The sequence below is a fragment of the Chenopodium album genome, chromosome 11, assembly GCF_948465745.1.
Source record: "Chenopodium album chromosome 11, dcCheAlbu1.1, whole genome shotgun sequence".
Taxonomy (NCBI): Eukaryota; Viridiplantae; Streptophyta; class Magnoliopsida; order Caryophyllales; family Amaranthaceae; genus Chenopodium; species Chenopodium album.
In genome coordinates this window covers 54,683,685-54,697,548 of record NC_137844.1, presented here as the reverse complement: position 1 = coordinate 54,697,548, position 13,864 = coordinate 54,683,685, and the positions used below count along the sequence as shown (strand labels likewise).

At 33.3% G+C, this 13,864-nt stretch overlaps 1 long non-coding RNA gene across 2 annotated transcripts; it reads left to right on the top strand.

The window, feature by feature from the left end:
• The first annotated feature begins 1,149 nt into the window (after positions 1-1,149).
• On the top strand, positions 1,150-13,517 carry LOC145567799 (uncharacterized). Of its 2 annotated transcripts, none has more exons than XR_014095739.1 (10): positions 1,150-1,439; positions 1,860-1,931; positions 3,564-3,638; positions 4,403-4,480; positions 5,793-5,903; positions 10,376-10,410; positions 10,644-10,752; positions 11,171-11,450; positions 12,179-12,495; positions 12,594-13,517. It is a non-coding gene; the product is annotated as an uncharacterized LOC145567799 (long non-coding RNA). The 2 variants fall into 2 exon arrangements; XR_014095738.1 differs by having other exon boundaries at positions 6,813-10,410.
• The last annotated feature ends 347 nt before the right edge of the window (positions 13,518-13,864 follow it).

The following is a 13,864-nucleotide window of genomic DNA, read 5'->3' as shown; positions in this document are numbered from 1 at the left end:
CAGGATAAACAAAGAATTGTTTTAGTTATGTCTTAACTGCTCTTGTTAATTGATTAATCACTCCAGTTTTATTTGGTAAAGTTTATGCTTTTCTAATCTCGTGGTTACATCAAGCAGTGTACCCAAATTCTTTGTGGTTGGCTCTCACAAATTAGTGAGATATGCGAATAATAAGATACTCATATTGCTCGTAGAATTAAGTAATTGAAAAACATGTCGAGGTTTGAGGTCAGCGTATAAGAATGTAAGCCATTAACACTTCAACTATGTGGTTGAAGAACAAGCAATGATAATATTTTATTATCGACACCAAAGGACATAGGCTTTTTGTATTGCAAAATAAAACATACTTGATTATTTAACTTGTACCTATGATCAAGTATTCAAGTATTTCTTAGTAAATTCTCACACTGAACATCAGGCCTTCCGATCCTCCATTCCTTTTTTTTGTTTTTTTGTTTTTTTGATACTATCAATCTCGGGTGCTTGAGCTGAAGTTTATAAGCTATCATGACATACTTTCAAGGGCATTATGTAAAGGCTCTCAAGTCTCAACATTGGGATACACTCTTGCACTATGACTAACTCCAAACCGCCAAACGTAACTACATCATCACATTTTTCATAAAGGTTCTACCAAATTACTGTGCGTGAAGCTACCCTAGATAATTGTTTATAAATATTTGCAAGAATTAGTGACAGAATAACCATTTAATCCGGCTCTCGAAGCAAAAGAATTATATCCTAATTAAAAATTAATAAAGACTAGTAAATTTGTAAATGTGAACATGTTATTAGGTTGGACCCAATTCACGTTACAAATCAAGAGCTTAATAGGTGGCCCATAAGAAATTATCTTTTTTAGCTTTGGTCCAAATACAAAAGCCAATCCATAGATTACAACAACCAAAAAAAAAACTTTCTAAAAATGTTTAAAAACTTATAAGTTTATTAAAATGAGAAATCTTCTACTATTCCTTAGGAACAGTAACCGAAAACACTATTGAAAATGAATAGTGTCCGTAAAAAAAAACGAAAATGAATAGTGTATTTCCTTTTTTACCCCTGAAATCAATGATTTGGTATTGTGTTTTGCTTCTTTCTCTCTCCTAAATTATGGTACTTTTCATTTTTGCTATCAGAAGAAGAGGCTGGGATGTTCGAGAAGACGAAGCTCTTCAATTGAAAGTTGATATGCCTGGTTTGGCCAAAGAAGATGTCAAGGCTTCTGTGGAAGATAACACTCTGATCATCAAAGATTCCTAGGGCTTCGTATCCCAAGCTCAAACCTGCCATTGCCGGCGGTTCGGCTGCTAGATTCGTGAAGAAGACGAAAGGCCGTGGTTTTCGTGAAGAAGCTGATGCTGAGTGTAATAGTCGTATGGCTGCTCGTGAATTTTAATCTCTTGATTCTGATGGTGGAACTGGTCCCGCTCGTTGTTAGTTTTCTTCTCTCTGTTTTTGTTAATTTTCTTAATTTGCTTGTATTTATTGCGGTTTTCAGGTTTTGATTGTTGGTTGTTAGGGCTATAGTTGATTGGATTTGTTTATGATTGTTTGGGTTATGGTAATTGATGTTTTATTGTTGTGTAATTGGGGATTTAGGTTGTGATTTGTTGAATTTATGATGGAATTAAATGGTAATTGGGGATGTTGAGTTTTTTGTGTGTTAATTTGTAAAGTGTAGTTTCTGGGCTGGATTTTTCGTCCATTGAAGCAGCTTCTAAGATAAGATGCTTGTTTTTATAATCATCGAAATCGTTTTCGGTCTAGGGTTTAATCGTTTATGTAAATTAGGATTGTTATTGAACTTGGATTTGAAAATCAAAATCCCTAGATTGTAATCTGATTTGTTTCAGACTTTGGATTCTTTTGGACCATCGCATAAATAAGGAGCCGGAGGAGGAGGTGGGATTTTGTTATGAATTCAGGTATGAATATATGTTAATAAGTTAATTTGGGGATTTTTTCTGCAATTCTTTTAGGTGAACTTTCGTTGTTTGTTTCCGATCGATTATTTATATGGGGTTTTCTTTGTGAGTTGAGTTCTGAGTTTTTATAAATGAAAAATTGGATTTCTAGGGTTTATTGTTTATCTATATATTCTGTTTTCACTTACTTGGATTTCTAAGGTTCTGTATTAAGTCCTCTTCTTGAATCTCAATGGATTTTTAAACAAAGATATTAGGAGCATGTGTCATCCTCTTATAGAACAATATTTATGATCATTCTAATCTATGGAACTTACTGGCTAATTATGAAATGCTGTTGTGGAATGTCTTAATCTGGTGATAAACGGAAACTGCTACTGAAGATACTATGAATGCTTACAAAGCCGTTTAGGTTATGTGTTTTCTTTTAGTTCTCTTTATTTTATTTTTTTTGTTTTGTGCCGTTTTAAAGGGTTTAGATGTTCGATTTTGCAGAGATCAGTTTGAATTGATTTTGACCTAAAAGATTTAATTCGATTTGTATTTGTTATTTTGAAATTTTTTTTCTCTGATTTTGCTGCTCTATATACTGAGATGTGGAAGAATACCTGAGATTCAAGCTAACAATCGCTAAATGAGTGCTTAATGCTGTTTGTTTAGTTACTAGACATAGTATATTGGTGGAATGACTGAGATTTGATACTTGAATATGCATATATTGGATGTATTTTACTATTTTGAATAATTAAGAAAATTCCTGCAATTTTATAGGAGTATTTGGATGTGTACTAATATTCTGGCAATTTCATAGGAGTTTGGTTGTAGTTTGGATATTTGAGTATATTTCTGGAGTTTTAATAGGAATATTTGGATTTTATTTTAGATATTTGAGAACATTCCTGCAGTTAATATGAATATTGAGGTGTTGAGGATACTATATGTGTCGGCAGAATATTGTAGTTGAAATGAATAAGGATGAGAATGTTGGCGAGAAGAATATTTTGATTAATTGGTTTTGAATGCTATGTAGTGGGATATTATTTGAACTGGATTGTTGATTTTCTGGAATTGGTTAAAGTTTAATTTAAAGACTTATTTCATTACTAATTACCAACATGTAGTATACTACCGCACTCTTGTTTCACGTTGGAAGTGGAGTGCAAGGATAGAGTGAGGCAGTATTGAGTAATGGATTTGATTAGTGCTTTTCTGGAATTGTTGGCTTAATTTGATTAGAGTTTATCTTGAAGGCTTATTTCAGTACCATATTTCTGCAAGTTTAGCTGAATTGGCGTCTTAGGAATATGATCAGTAGAAAGCAGTTTTGTTCACCTACTTCTGTTCATGGTTTTTCTGTTAAATTAGATATACTATATATCATGAATGCGTGCTTAGATTTGTTGTGTTTTAGTTGGATTTGATGTGAACGTAAGTGTTTGAATCAAGTGTAGTATTGTCACGATCTTGACTTGTGTTTGACTTATTATTTTACTGGAATTGACTTGTGTTTGACTTATTAGCAATTAATTAATAGCTTTTAATGATGGAGTACATTAATTGAGATTATTGTGGATTTATTTATTGATACCGTCACTTCGCTTTTAACTTGATGAAATTGAATTTATGACATAGGACGACGAGAATATCAAGGACCACTTGAACATTGTAAAACTCAGCAAAATTAATCTTAACCACACCTGAATCCAGGTAAATTTTCTTTATTTTTCAAAATTTCTGGTTTCCTGGGTTCTTATTGGGGTTTTAAGGTTTGATTTGGGGAATTGTGGCTACAATCATATGAGGCAACGCAGATTTTCTGCTTTTGAACTTGATTTTTGTGGAAGATCTGGTTTTTCTTTGAAAGTTGTGATCTCTATTTTTCAATGAGGTTTTTATACAACTCAATACATTTTTTACTTTTTTTTTTTCCAAGTTTGATTTTTATTGATTTGAAAAATCATCTTCACTCAATTTACCCTTAGTAGGCAGGGATGTATGTCAGGAAAAGAATTTAACATTAGTAAAACAAGGCCAACATAATAGTAAATCAATGAGCGAGCATTTGTATAAACTAATACAAATTACAAACTTTAAATGACTTTTGTAAGAAAGAGAGAGTAAAATATTGAAGCTACCAAGAGGCTCCCATGGCCAGTGCGTAAGAATACCAGGGGTATACACCATAATTCTCTCTCTTTGTCTCTCTAAACTATATATTATACCACTAATAAGCTATTAGACTTGAGACATACAATAAAATTTTCTAACGCAAAAGCACACTATATATAAGCCATGGATTTGCCTAAACTAATTTAATGCTCCGTACCAATGTTTCTACAAAATCATCATAGTTCAAGAAAATCAGATTTGTCACATGTTTATAATTTATCCAATCAAGTTTACGCATTCACAAGTTGAGCTATTTGCTTACACTAACAGACTTGCTATCATAATATTTGCTGATGATATAGGCAAGAAGGCTAGACGTTTATTCTAGCATATTTGACGGTGTGAATTGGAGACTGAAGTTCTTATCTTGCTAGTTCAAGGTACAAATATTCTCCTATATATCCTGTTTTGAGGCTGGTAGTTCATGTGCATTCAATCACAAGTTTAGCAATGAATATTTTTTTGATGATACCCTAGGCTCGGCCTTTTCTTCCTTGAATTTTGCTTGTTTTGGGGGTACCTATGCCTTACACCCTCATAAAAATGTGCATGATAGAGCATTTGATACATGGTCAATATAATAGAACTCTTCCTGTCTTTTAAAATACCACACAAGTTCGTTTTCTTAAGCAATAGAACACAATCGCAAGTCAAAGAGTTCGTCTTTCATTCTTCCTCTTTACCTTGAGGATTTGAGCTTTCTCATGTAGGTTCCCATTATGCATAAGTGATGCTTGATGCCTTTGTATTTTTGTTGGCTCTGGTTATTATTATATTAAATTTGTGTTATTGATGTAAGCTCTGAAGTTTAGTAATTATGCTGCTGAACCTATGCTTCATTATTGTGGAATCACAATCACTAGTGCGTTTACTCAAATCAACGGCATTGTCCATCCTCCTCCTAAGGTGACTTCTAATTGCATATTTCACCATTTGTGTTTTATGAATTTTGAAGTAACAGTTGACGAGAGATGGATCCCTCACATTTTTTTCTGGTTTGGGTTTAGGGTTTAGGGTATCTATGACTCGGCGCTATATCGGACTAAAGTTCTATTGCTTTATGTTTCTAAGGTATATTGGGTATTGGATTATTGTGTTATGAATGTCAAACAAATGAATAATGGGTAGTTCGAGAAATGAAACTCGGATGATTATGGTTTATCGAGTCCGTTATGTGGGTCGTCTTAGGGTGACCTTGGTGTAAATATTTGCGACGGATATGTGTCCAAGCTTGTTAAGGCTGCCAATTTCCAAACGCGTAATTGTTTTCGCCTAAGCTTAAGTTTCTGAGTATTTTAATCAAAGCCTTATCTTCAGGTGTTCAATATAAATGTTTAACAAGATCCCTTGTAATATAACTAAAGAATTATGCTGTCAATTCTATTCTATAAGAAAGCTTGAGTAAGAATTATCAAGAAAGTATTCATATTGCCATAGGAATCTAATGGAATGTGGATCATATTGCTGCACTACTTGTTAATTTTGGGTTGTTATTGTGGTTCATGAGTTTCTTTTAAAGTGGTTATAAAGTTAAGAGCTTTCACCCCTTATGTTCACATACTTGAATTCGTATAGTATTGGTCAAATCATGTGTCTGGTTGCTTGATAAAGAGAATTGTGAAACGTGGTGCATATTTGATAAGAATTGTGTATTACATATTATTTACCAATTATCACTGATTGTTGATGCAGTCTTATGTTCTGCGAGCTGAAGAAATATAACAAGGATTTCTCTAGCTAGTTTGGGAGTGTCAATGTGAGAAGGAAGAAAGGCAGCAACTGTCAATTGCTATAATGAAAGAGGTAATTTCTACTGCCATGCATCTGCATTTCCCCTTCAAAGCCTATGTGCTTTCAGTATAAAATTTAGGTCCTTGAAACATTTTCAATTGTTTTCGGGTATAAAATTTACTATTTTATCATGAAAAAAATTGTATTTATACAAGGCCAAATACAAACTAAGCACATTATTACCCAAAATTCCAACTGCTTTGAACTTTTAGTTAAATGCAAGTATCCAGCTCATTGCATGATATAATTCACGTGTTTTAGTTAGAGAGGAAATATTCACTTTGGTTGAGCATTCCTCTAAATATGTCATTAAATTAATATTCTTTTTCCTTTATAATTTGTATATGTTCTAGATGGTCTTCGGTCACCCGCTTAGCTCTTTCTTACAAGTAATTAACTATATAGTACTTCACAATATCAATTATGCGTAAGATTAGATTGTCGTCAGGGATAAAAGCTATAAATGAGATAGAATTTACATTTTGCTAAAATGAATTTAGCTCTTTCTTATTATTCTTTTTTTTCAAGAATTTTATTAGTGTGTTCAACATATAGGTGGTATTGGATGTGGCTTTTTGTAGGTCCTAATATCTTGTAAACAAGTTTTTGATTCACATATAACCTCAATTAGTATAATTTAAAGTAGGAAAAGTATGAAACTATAGTTGAAACCAAAACGGGACCATTTAAGTCATAATATCTTGTAAGTTTTTCATTCATATATAAACCTTATTTAAACCAATTAATAGTATTTAATTACTCTGGAATTTCTGGTTTCTTGTTGTAATCTGTAAGCTGCTGAAACCATTTTAGAATTGTGGAATTAATTTGGGATTCCCGCATTCTATTTTTTATCCTTTTAATGTTTTTTTTAAAGGTTTTGACTTTCCTTATCCTAATACAATGATGAATTTATTCAAGGGAAGAAGGTCAGCAGGTTATCTGAACTTCACAAGCTAGATTTTCATTTGATGCGGAGCTAGATGAAGTAGAATTCTTCTTTTATCAATTCGCAAAGTTAATCTAAGTTACTTTTTCTGCGTGTACATCCTCTTGGTGCAATTGTTGTAACTTGAATTGTTAGTCATGACTTACAAGAGTGAGTGAGTGGTGACATATTATTGCTTCACTTTTTTGGGTGTTAAATTGCTTATTGTAATGTTTTTTTTTTTTTAATTACCAACTGCTTTTACGCTTACTCATTTTAGGTTATGTAGTGAAGAAGGAGAAGCAACGTTATATTAGAAACATAAGAAATGATGATTTTGGTTGTAATATAGAGGAGAAGACATTGAGTCTTTCTTAGAAAGAACTATTATTATACTGTATTTTATTTTATGGAAATCCAAAATCATGTAGAAAGTGACTCTCTATAAGTCGTAAAAGTTGGATTGGAATTTGACGAAACAAATAGGGAAGAAGAGAGAAAAGGAAAGAATGAAGGATGGGAGACAACGTTAGGTAAGGAAGATACGAAAAAGATACTTAGAAAAGATCTTTTTCAAGTATAAGACTAAGAAATAAGCAAAAATGAAAATGACTTTCTTAGACGCACATAAATCATAAAAGAAAATTATAGAGAGAATAAAAAAAAGGATTTGGGAGGGGGCTTAGTTGGAAAAGGCTCATTAAAAGATGAAGAAAAAAGAGGAATAAAGGAAAAAGTATAATAAAGAAAGCTTAAACAACAGGGAGGGAGGTAACGATAGAGAATGCGTGTATGGGAAGAGGAAGAGAAAAAGAGGGAGGTAAAGGAAAATTCGACATATAATATAATAGAGCACTTTAAAATAGCAGTAAGAAATAAGTACTCTTTTATAAACCTTTTTATAAAACTATTAAAAAAAAAAAAAAAAAAAAAAAAAGGTGAGTGAGAGAGAGGTTGAGGTTATAATTAGGGATATGCAAGTATGAATTGATTATAAGATAAGGAGAAAGAGAAATATAATAACAAGAGAATAAGAGAAAAAGAGAGCACTTTTAAAAGACCTTATCAAAAGTGAAGTAGAGGAAAAGATAAAGATCACTTAAGAAAATCTTATTAAAGAGGGTAATTAATGGTGGGAAGAGGGGGCAATAGGTAAAAGGCTTATTGAAATGTTCATATTAAAAAAGAAGAAAAGAAGAGTAGATGGGTGGAAGAAGGAACACGAAGGTGGGATAATCCAAGGTAAAGATAGGAAAAGGGAAATAAGAGAGGGAGAAGGAGAAATATAAGAGAGAGTATAGACACAACAATGAAGGAAAAAGAGGTATGAAGAAGAGAGATAAAGAGGCCGGGGGGAGAAAGAGTGAGCGTATTTTCTTTTTTCAGGCTGGTAAAACATTGAGTGTAAGGAAATGTCAGTCAGCTTTTACTGGCAGATGGTGAACTTGATATAATCAGAACACTTGGTAAGATATACATCGCGGGGTAAGCTTGGCCGAAAAGTTTATCAACTTTATGTATACCACTATTCTATTGATCTACTCTTAGTTGCATTTTTAGCCCTAAGACTTGTATTGCTTTCAAAGATTGATCATATTATAAAAATGACATGGTCATCTATATGTATCTTTGAGGCCAGTCGTTTGTCATTATTGTGTATCTTTAAACGAAGGGAGAGAGAGGGAGGAAAGTTGAGGGATAGAGTGGAGGGAAGGAGGGAGTATGAAGAAGAAACTTTTTATTACAAATTACGAGTGAGTAGAGAAAAAAAGTGACTATGCATAGGGGGAGGTGAGGAAGTAGCGTTTAGATTTTAGATAAGTATGCGTTTTATCCTTTGTAATAATCCTCTAATATCAATTAAAAAATCTAGGGTATATCTTTAATTTGTTTTGGTTGATCTTATGGAGTAATTTTCTCAGATTCAATTACCAAGGTAACTTCAGATTCTGTATGGATTTTAAGTTATGTTTTTTTAATGGGTTTTATTCATAATCAGGGATTGTGATGGGTTTTGTTGATGAAATTGTGATTATTTATTATTTTTTTTTATTTTTTCATTTTTTTTTGCGGCTAAACTTTTTTACTGAAATAATTTCCACGGTTGAAAATTCCAATTTTTTTTTCAGAAAGTCAGGTGAAAAAATCGTGAGTATTAGGGTTTTTGATCTAGAAAATGGGTTGCATTTTGCGTTTTCTCCTCCTAAGGGTTTTAGATCATCAATATTCTACGTTTTGGGGGAAATAGGTCTAATTTAATAGGTAGGTATGATTATAAGGATGATGGGATGCATGCTTATCAAGGAAAATCAGAGCCATATGGTGCTCGAGGGATAGGGTCAAAATAATTTAATTTCTCTACGCTATTCGATGATTATGGGAGGCCTATTAGCTTCCCTTCTGGTACCTCAAGGAAGGAGAAGGAAAAGCCTAGCTCTTAGAAGGTTTTCAGGACAATACTGAAGGCGGAGTCCCCTTCTAATTCTAATGGTGGAGTTCAGAAGTTCAAGATCAAGCTATTGCCTGAAAGTGGTGGTCGGAGTGTCATGGATGCTCTCTGTATTCATGTATTGTATGCTATATCTTATTGTTGTTTGTATGCATTTTATTTTGTTAAACTTAATGTTGTTGTTGTATTTATTGGATTTGGTGGCAGTGGAAACTTCATGAGCTTAAATTCATTATTACTTGCTTAGTTCTAAAACAATGTATTTTAATAGTGACATATTTGTGATTAGAAATTCTTTGAACAGATGGTGGTGGTGTTGTGCGAAGTATATATTTATAGTGGTTTTTGAGTGAGTTGCCTAGGAAACTAAGTTTAGTTGATTGTGGTTTGTAGGACTCAGCTAGAGTGTGATTACTAACTTATAGTGAGTTCAACTTCTAAATGCCATGATCATTTGTTTTAATCTCAGTTTGGAGGATTGCTATTTTTTTTTTACTTTGAAATAATTTAAAATGGTGGACTGTTGGTAAGGTGAAGCTGTGAGGTGTATAGAAGAGAAAGGAATATTATACATTTTTGACAAATATGACAGATTGACAGGGAATGAATGAAATTATGTGAGCTTCCTTACTCCTTAGTAGACTGTGTATACTGTATTAAATTCTAAATGCTTTGCAAATTCAATTGTGGCAGAGCTTTGTTTGTTCAACATAGCCTGCTATTGTGGTGAATGTCAACTATGTATGCTATGGGAAATTAGGAAACAGAATATTAGATGATGGCCAGACTTTCTTCAGTTTTTACCAAAATGCTTGTAAAACAATTTGTAATGATGGTTGCTTGAGATCTATATGAGATAATGAGTAGATCTGTGAGTGCTACCTGTAGCTTTTATTGCACAAATATACTCATTATGATGTGCACTAATTCTAAAATCTAAAACCCTTTTTCCTATATGAGAACCTTGCTACTGTAGCTTAGGAGCAGTAATTGTTAGACTATTGAAAGTGAAAGTGGATTTTCTTTTTTGCCCTTGCTATCAGTGATATGATATTTTGGTTTGCTTCTTTCTCTCTCCTAAATTGGGTTACTTTTTACATTTGCTAGGTTTGTAATTGTAATCAGCAATTCAATCTCAACAGGTATTTTCTCTTTGGTTTGCTTTTGATTCTTTCTTGGTTTATTGTTTACGATCTACTATTTATGGGCAGGATTTTTTGTCCATTGAAGCAACTTCTAAGATAAGATGATTGTTTTTATAATCATCAAAAATCGTTTCTCGGTCTAGGGTTTAATCGTTCATGTAAATTAGGATTCTTATTGGACTTGGATTTGAAAATCAAAATCCCTAGATTGTAATTTGGATTTGTTTCAGATTTTGGATTATTCGGTATCGTCATTGCATAAACAACGGGCTGGAGGAGGAGGTGTGATTTTGTTTTGAGGTATTATGAAAAACGCTTCAATGGTGCTTATGAATTCAGGTATGTATATATGTTTTTGAACTTATATTAGTTTGGGGATTTTTCTGCAATTAGTTTAGGCGAATTTTTCGTTGTTTGTTATCGATCGATTAAGCTTCATGTTTATTTTATGGGTTTTTATTTGTGAGTTGAGCTCCAAGTTTTTAAAATGAAATTTTTTATTTCTAGGGCTTATTGTTTATCCATGTTTTCTATTTTTGCTTACTTGGAGTAAACAAAGCTCTATGGTTCTGTATTAAGTCCTTTTCTTGAATACAATGGATTTTTGAAGAAAGAGATTAGGAGCATGTGACATCCTCTTATACAATAATATTTGTGATCATTCTAATCTGTGGAATTTTCTGTGCTATTTCCTAAGGTTTTATGTTCTACCTTTTCCTAGCTGTAAACAATTTATTTTGTTTGTTTTTCCTAACAGATTACATATTAAGGAGGGTTTCTATGGTAGCTATCACAATCGCTTTGAATTTCCTCATGGCGGTGTCAAGGACATCTATATATGTTCAAGGACAACATCCTCTCTCTATTTGAATTGATTCTGATAGCAGTATTTGATCTTGGCATTTTCTGTAATTTGGTGCTTGATTGTCGCAGGACTATTGTTTACAAAGGTCAGTTGAAGCCTTCTCAAGTCTCAACTGAAGGGGTACTATTAGTGGGACCGTGGCAATGAAAGGTTTACAAGCTACATGGCCCTGGTAATTATATTTAATTGTTGTACATTCCATGGCATTTTTTTCACCAAAGTAGAGGAAGACCAGTTAGTTAGTTATCAATGTCTTTATCACATATTAATCCAAATCATTTACTAATCGCCTTCAGTTCAAGAAACTCTTTGTGCATGTAATGCTCTTTCTTGGAAACTTTGCTCTTTGTGGAAAACTTTGAGGTGGATTTTTCTGATGTACTGTAAAGTCATTAGCTAAGGCAAATCAAAGAGCAAAGAATGATGCTTTCGGGTTTTGAAAGAATTGTGCCACCATTTACATCCGTTACAGATTAGTAGATGCACTAGAATTAAGTAGATTAGTTCATTAGTATTTAATAACGGCATCTACACTATTGGGTTCATATAGAAGACGAGATCAGGGAATCGCCCTTGTGTCTTGTGATGTTTAAGTGAATGTGATTGTTTCATGTTGAGGTCATTTGAAGTTGTGCTTTCAGCTGATACTTATTGACTTGTTCCTCTTACAATTACAAATGGTGCAAAACTGCAAACTCCTCTTCATGTTGGTGCGGCTACAACAATGTTGAGATTGTTAAAATTTTGCTAAATTGGTAGGGATTAGAGAAGGTTGAAATGGAAGCCAAGAATATGGTATGGCTTTGCACACTTTGGTTAAATGTGCAAGAGTGCTAATATTGCAGCGAGTTGTAAACTTTTTTGTTATTTCGATCCCTAATAGTACTCTGATATTTGCAGTACGGCGAAATTCCATTACACATGGCAGCAAAGAATGGCTGCAATGAAGCTGCGAAGCTGCTTCTTTCTCATCGTGCTTTTGTGGAGGCCAAAGCCAATGTAACCTGCCTTTTCTCTCTCCATTTGTTCTATGGTTACTAATATAATGCTGAGGACTTGGTAAACCTGCTAGAATTTTTGTAAGACCTCTTACTTATGTCTGTGCAAATGGAATGACGTCCTTACATCTTGGTGTTTGGCATTCACTTCGATCAAATGACTTCTCTACAGTGAATACCTTGCTTGAGTATGATGCTGATTGCAATGCTAAGGACGACGTGAGTCAATGGACACCATGCTTAAATATTCAAAACTCAAGTTTATTTTAAATGCTAGCTGGCTAATATTCAACAATTGTCTTATGTTTATGATGTAGGATACCCTGACCCCTCTGAATCATCTGTCACTATGTCCTGGTAGTGAGAAATTGCGGAAAATATTAAATCAATATCTGGAGGAGCAAAGGAAGCTCAAAGCCCTTGAAACTTGTAGTCTGACGATATCTAAGATGGATGAACTTGAGTGTGAATTTTCAAACATTGTGGGTTTAAATGACCTCAAATTGCATAGATTAAAGAAGCTAAAGGGAGGGGGGGATTCTTTTTGTGGATGAAGCCTACCGTCTTATACCAATGCAGAAATCAGACGATAAGGATTATGGATAGGAGGCTTTGGAAGAGATAATGTCAATAATGGAAAATGGGAAGATAGTGGTCATATTGCTATGTACAGCGAGCCTATGAAATGGGTAATATGTTCCAATGAAGGATTTTGCGAAGAGAAACCACTGTAAAGCACCGCCAGGAAATGAATGGTGGTTTGATTGATCCATTGTTGGTTAATGCTTGGGAGTATTTGGACCTTAGGCTTAGCTTTGATTGTATGGACTCAAATGAGTTGCTGACAATAATTTTAGAGGATTTAGAGGCACGCCTTCAATATCTGTTGCAATGAGCGGTCTGGACCAAACTAAGGAGGGATTATCCATAGCTAAGAAGCTTTAGTTACAAATAGTTAAGGGCATAGGGATCATGATCAATCTTTCGGTGTTCATCAATTTTCTTCCTCAATTGTTTTGTACGGAGTAATAAAGTTGTTGATCACTCCTCTATCCTTGGTTCTGCAGGAAACCATTCTTGAGTCTTTATTTTTTTGTATTATTGATTAATACATACAGTAATTGATTAATACATAGTTAAGTATGTAGTATAATTGATTGTAAGATTAATACATAAGGTACTGATAATTTTGTAATAAATCAAGTTTTTGTATATATGAAGCAATTATTGATTCTTTTGCACTGTCCTTCACTCCGTCCCAAGCAATTTATTTTGGAAGTTTAATGAACGAGGCTTAGCCACAACACAATGTACAAGAATAGATCTCCTAACACCTTAGTTTAGCATGTCGTGTCACAAATCTCACAATATAAATCTTCAAATAACAAGTGAAATAAGCTATAGGAGTTATACTAATCAATTTCCATAACCGAATTATTTCGGTTTGGATTGGATTAAATTGGATTGAATTCAAATTCGGTTTAGATTCGATTTTAATAATCCAAAAGGCGCGGGTCAGCGTCTATAAAAATGAATATGATTTGCAAATTTTGTGAATTTTGGTCAGAAATACAATATTAGTATAAGA